This window comes from Natator depressus, chromosome 10 (assembly GCF_965152275.1).
Source record: "Natator depressus isolate rNatDep1 chromosome 10, rNatDep2.hap1, whole genome shotgun sequence".
NCBI lineage: Eukaryota > Metazoa > Chordata > Testudines > Cheloniidae > Natator > Natator depressus.
This window is the reverse complement of record NC_134243.1, coordinates 877,302-883,301: the sequence shown is the minus strand read 5'-3', so window position 1 is coordinate 883,301 and position 6,000 is coordinate 877,302. Positions and strand designations below refer to the sequence as shown.

At 56.0% G+C, this 6,000-nt stretch overlaps 1 long non-coding RNA gene across 1 annotated transcript in view; it reads right to left on the bottom strand.

The window, feature by feature from the left end:
* Positions 1–4,805: 4,805 nt before the first annotated feature.
* The window catches only part of LOC141994327 (uncharacterized), a 136,842-nt gene continuing 135,647 nt past the window's right edge, over positions 4,806–6,000 (bottom strand). Inside the window, exon 4 of the long non-coding RNA XR_012641096.1 lies at positions 4,806–5,036. This is a non-coding gene — a long non-coding RNA (uncharacterized LOC141994327). The remainder of the gene's footprint in view (positions 5,037–6,000) is intronic.

The window sequence follows — 6,000 nt, the reverse complement described above, 5'->3', positions numbered from 1 at the left end:
CCCTGCGTCACCCTGAGCGCTCGAGCCTCCTGCCCCTCAAAGGCATTGGGGGAATCTCTGACAAGTACGGACAAAAAGGCTGAGTCGTGTAGCTTGGAGGCCCCCGGCACTCATACAGCCAGACACTGTTCCCAGCACAAAGGTCTAGGGGTGACCAGGAAACGCACGGCTACTCCTGGCAGAAGGAGAGAAGTCACTGCTGTCAGAGGGTAAAGAACCCCAGAACTTTGTTCGAATGAAGGGAACAGTCGTGTCCCTAAGGCTGCTCGTCTGCCTCTGCTTCCCTACAGGGCTTCTGGCCGGCTTCTTCCTCAGCCCTTCCTGCCTGGCCACATGGAGCAGCATCAGTGCTGGGCATGGGCGTGGGGCTGGCTGCAGAGACCAGGCCCCCTCCATGCTGGAAGGCAGGGTTCCAGAGGGCAGGGGCAGAACAGACTGTGGCCAGCTCCCAGCGCTGGTATGTAATGTCTCAATACAACATGACTGAGATGGGAACTACAAGCTCTCCAGGCCTTAGGGAGCAGAAATGCACATGGCACCAGGAGGGGCAGCTCTGGGAACAGCCTGGAAGTGTTTTACAGCCTGAGTGTGCAGAATTTTTCAGACACCTGACGTGCACGCTCGGTGTGGCCAGGTGCCCTGACACCCTACTAGAGAGCAGGTTTGGGGACAATGTGGAGGCATCATGGAAGTGTTTCAGACAGCAGCCCTTGCTGTCCAGGACCACAGTGGATGCAAACACAAGGAGCAATGCAAGGAAAGGGGCCTTATTATTAACTGTAGCTGGTGCAGAGGCTCTAGGTATTTGTAACTGTACTCAGCTCTCGCTCCCGGATACCATTGATTTCAACAGGTTCTGCCACAGTTTGAAGCTTAGTGTGTCCCAAGACAGAACGAAACCTTGAAAGGTTCCTCTGCCGCACCCAGCAACATCCAAGGAATCAATGCTGAGCTGACGCTCAAGAGCCACTCTTCCAATTGTGGCCCCTTAAGAAATGACCTGGTTAGAGACAGGCTGGTGGGGGCTGCCGAGCTAAGCTGGGACACAGGCCTGTGCTGAGAGTGTGTGAAGCTCTGTTTGAAAAAGCCAGACAAGGAACAGGAACAGGAGCAATTGCAGATGCAGGCCTCTGTTAACAAGGAGCGCTAGGAAGCCATCCATTGGGTCACCAGCCAGCAGACTATGGAGGATGGGCAGGAGAGGAAAACAGGCAGGGACTCCAAAACTGTGCAAGAAACGTGGAGCCCCGACAACAGTATGAGAGGTACGGCTGTGAACATACCTAGAGCGATTGTCCAGAGTCAGCCGTCAGTACCACCCTTCTGCCAGACAACGCAGGCAAAAGAAAACTGTGACTGTAACGATGGGATGCAGCGCGAGCTGTGGTGATGAGATGCTGTGTCTCGCTGCCAGCTGCCCCGAGCCCGAGCACTGAGTGCCACCGAATCCACGACAGAGACTGAAAGTGAATTGCTAATTTCCGCCTGAAGGAGACAAATGCCATTCGGAAGCAGTGTGGCAGGAAGCCGTTCCAAGAGACACGTTTGTTCCTTCCCACCCAGGGAGACAGCTGGCAGCAGACTGCGGCCTCCTGGAAGGAGGAGCTTCAGGAAGCAACAGTGACAGGAGAACATTCTCCCAAGCAACCAGAACCAGATTTGCAGCCCTATTTCTGACCACGCGTGTGCCAGTAATAGCAAACGCCAGTTCCAGAACCAGCTGCAGAGGGAGGAGATGCCCCAGCTGTGTTTGTTTTCATAAGAACGGGAGGCTGCCTGGCGCAGGCCTGTGGGCATGTGGTGCGGTGCATGGTTGTGGAAGGCGCTGTGCCCATGGAAGGGTGCGTGACGTGGCACCGTGGCTGTAAAGGGATACTGGACTGGCTGTGGAGACAGCCTCCGCTTGGGAAGGCCGGTCCCTGGCCTTCAGGGGGCAGAACAGAGTGTGGCTGTCTGCAGCTGTCAGCACGCACCCCTTGCTGTTATGTAACGCTGGGTTGTTAATTACAAGCTCTCTGTGCAGGGGGCTGGAACAATGTGTACATGGGGGGGCTGAGAGCCATTGAACCAAACTGTAAACCCTGGATATGATGGAAACTACTTCAAGCCTCTTGGTGGGCCAGGTAGAAACAATAGCCCAGCAGCCCGGAGCATCTCTGGGATGAGCCTTCTGCCTCAGCCACGAGCCAGCCTGCACTCCCTATGCCCAGCTGGCATGCAAAGAGCAGGGAGACCAAACTCCTGCCCAATCCCAACAGAACAAAGACCTGCAAGCGAAGGGAGAAAGAGGAGAAAACGAGCTGGCTCCAAAGGCGAGGAGCAGCAAGTGCTAGCAGCATGTCTGGCACCAGCGCCCACATCCCATCCTTGCCAACCAAAACTATGGGTTAGCAACAGCCTCTTCCTCGCTCCGAATCTGCCGGGCTGCCCTTGGCCATGAAAACACTTTGCTTCCGTGGCTTGACTCATGTGCTGTGTCGCCAAATTTCAGGCATTCTGCAGAGCATCCCACCCGCTCACCAGCTGCTTCCCTATGTGCCAGCACCTTAGCCAGACTCCCCCCAGCTGCCTGGCCTGGTGCTGGCATGGCTTGGAATTGCTCCAGAGTCCGCAGACTCAGTTGTGCAGAGGATACGTGTTGTATACACGCCTGTAAATAGCTCCAATACAAGACAGTGCATGGTAATGTAGTGATGGGCTAGCAGCGTTGCTGAGCCATGTAGTCCTTCACAGAGCCGCTGCCTGCCCACCCCAGCCCAGGCTCTGTGGAGTCCCTGCAGGAAGCCTGTAAGCATTTCAGTGTGATTCCCTTTGTATCCCTGCGGACCATGCATCCAAGGGCCCAGGCCCGTGGCAGAGGGCAGTTGTCACTAATACCATTGTCCAGATCTCTAGAAAGGGCAGCTGTTGACTTCAGGGGCTGCAGGACTGGGGCCTATCTGGGACTCGAGAGGGGCCGAGCACAGACACAACACTACTCGCGCTCCAGACTTTGCCAAACCTTTGATAGACAAACAGTGCAGAACCAGCACTTCCTCCGAGGAGCGGCTGCATTCCATTTCTCCGGGGAGTGCTCAGTTGGCAGGTTTTACAACAGCATGCCTTATATATCTATATATAAAATCTGTGAGTGAATTTAGTGCTCATGAAACTAAAGGACTAATAGGGCTGGTAAGAGCCAGGGCTAACGCGGAGAGATGAGGGGTTGGCTTCCCCTGGACACAAGGCAGCACAGCCGGGTGCAGGACTCCACCCAGCTCTCCTGGACCTGCAGCCCTACTATTCCAGTCTTTGGCACTCACAGCCCTGGCCCACGCCCCCCGTGGAGCTCCAGGCCTGAATCTCGTGTGAGCAGGAACTTCTGTTGCCCACAATCTGAACTCTTCCTGAAGGACCCAGAGCTGCGCCACTGATGCCAATAGCAAAACTCCCGTTGACTCCGGTGGGAGCAGGGTTAGACCCTTCTGCTCAGCTCTGTCTGTCAGGGATTCACTTGCAGGCCCCAGAACGGCTGCTCCAGCTCTTCTCCCAAAAAAGAATTAAGTGACTTCGTTATTTGCCTTCCAAGCCACGAATGAGAAGGGCCCAGCAGCCATTTCTGTCTTCCCTGCAGCCCAGCTTCCCATCCACCCCTCTGCGTGCTGCCCTCTCACACTGCTGGGTGCAGCCCAGCTGTACTCTGCTTTTCAGGGGGGACCCTCTCAACTGTTCCCACTGCCCTTTATGCCACCTGCAACCCACTCCCCAGCCCCAGGGGCCCTGCAGGAACCTGCTCAGAAACAGGGGAACAAGGACGGTGCATTGGCCCGAGCCTCTCCCACGGAAGCCAATGGCAACATTTCCGGTGACTTGAATGAGAGCAGGGTCCTGCGCAGCACCCCATGCTGGACCCAGAGGACTGCCTGGGCAGTCGGGGATAGCCAGTGAGATCCCAGCGTGCCAGCATCTCTGCCCGCTACCCAGCCCTGCGAACTCGGGAAGGGGCAGACGCGTGGCTGCCTCCTGGTCCCCCTGGCAGTGAGCAGCTGCTGGCTGATTCTGAATGCAAAGGGGGCTCCGTGGCAGCACAGCGGGGGAGTGGCACAACCTGTAAAGGGTCTGCAGGCTCCACGCCACTGAAGGGTTTGACAAGCCGGGACACTGTCCTTCAGGAGAACGAAACCATAGATCACCCCTGACACGTCCCACCCTGGCCTCACTCTCCAGCTGCAGTCAGGGGCACCCGAATAGCACAGCCGGTGCAGCTGGCCTGCTGGAAGGCGCACGTGGGCAATTCGCCTCCTGTCAGCAACAGACAAAGCTTTTCAAATAGTTAGAAAATGTACAGTAAAATCTTACAGATCATGAAAAAAACAATTGTGGGTTCCCTGTGCCACCCCCACCCCTCTTCCCCACCTCTCCCCCACCTGTCCTCCAGAGCTGGCCCAGCCCTGCTGCCCCCACCTATGTGCCCTCCAGAGCCGCCTCGCCCAGACTTGCCTTGTGGCTGCCACCCCCATCAGCCTGTTGGTTCTCGTCTCACTTCTTCGAGCTCTGCACTTTCACAGCTGTAACTCACCCAATAGCCAGGCTCCCCCATACCGCACACCACATGCCCTGACTGGGAGCCCCTGGCAAGCAGCATGGTGCGGGCTGCCAACTCTTGTCCAATGTGCACCCTGCCTCCCGATCTTCCATCTGCCACCAGGCGGCAGCAGGAGCCTCTGTGCACCTTAAAGCCAAATCATCTGCAAAGCCAAGCCAATTGCAGTGGACACCTGCCTGTCTGTCTGTCTCCACGGCTAGTAACTGCGGTGCCAGCAGAGCAGGACTTCGCCCCTGCAGCATGCTGGCACCTCCTCAGCCCTGGGGCTGCACACACCGGGCTTGGCCCTGACTCTCTTTTCTCTCCTGCTCCTGTTTCAGTGCACCCAGATGTGCCTCATCAGCTGCATTGCGATCTGGCTTTTCTCTCACTCCGTCTCTTTGCTCTGCAGCGATGCGGGTAGATGTTTCCTTTCAGTTATTCACACATCTGTACTCCGATATTCTGCGATCTGCAAGGAATGGCGGATAAATAACAAATCATCAGAGACACCAGCCCCTGGCTTTCCCCACTCTACTGTCTGTTGAATCTGCCAGGCTTTTGAACTCCTGAAGTGCTTTGTAACGAGAGGCCACCTCCTCACTAGCCTTCCCAGGCCTGTTATGTTCATAACGATGGGATATAGGGGCCCAAAGACGTTGACCGAAGCCAGTCACTGTCCGACATTAAACAGTGTTAAACCCCACAGTCTGGGGTTTGGCAAACATGCCATTCCACAGCCCGTGTGGAACCACGGCAAACGCGCCATTCCACAGCCCGTGTGGTACCACGGCAAACGCGCCATTCCACAGCCCGTGTGGTACCACGGCAAACGCGCCATTCCACAGCCCGTGTGGTACCACGGCAAACGCCATTCCACAGCCCGTGACCCTTTTATTAGAGATACAGAAAAGAAGGGAAAACAGTTGCAGCATTTGAAATGTCAAGTGTTCAATCAGGCTTTCATTTTACTCCCATCCCTCGACCCATTTTCCGTTAGCTGGAGAGGGTTTTAGGAGAAAAAGGGGCCTTCCTTGAGAGTCCCGTAGCTGGTCTCAAAGATGGTAATAACTGTCCTTTGGGGGGAAAGAAAAGTCAGTTGACATGGCCTGGAGCTGTTGTTGTTACAGTCTGACCCTGTCTCATCCCAGGTGGTGGTTGGCATTCAGCTGGAGCCAGTAGGGGTGGCCATGTCGCCTGGATCCCTCTTGCTGGCCTGGGCTGCTCAGGACAGCTCTCAGAGTCAGGGTGACGAAGGCCCGGGGTCCCAGGAAATGGGATTTGGCAGCCATGATGGGGAAGCTCGCTCCACTAGCCTCTGTCTGTTCTTCTTTATTTTCCCCCCAAAGTCTCTTTCTTTCAGGACCCACAAAGGGAGTGGTGGGTGGACAGACCAGCCCCTCGTTATTTTGTCCACCAATTAGGCCAAGTTTCCA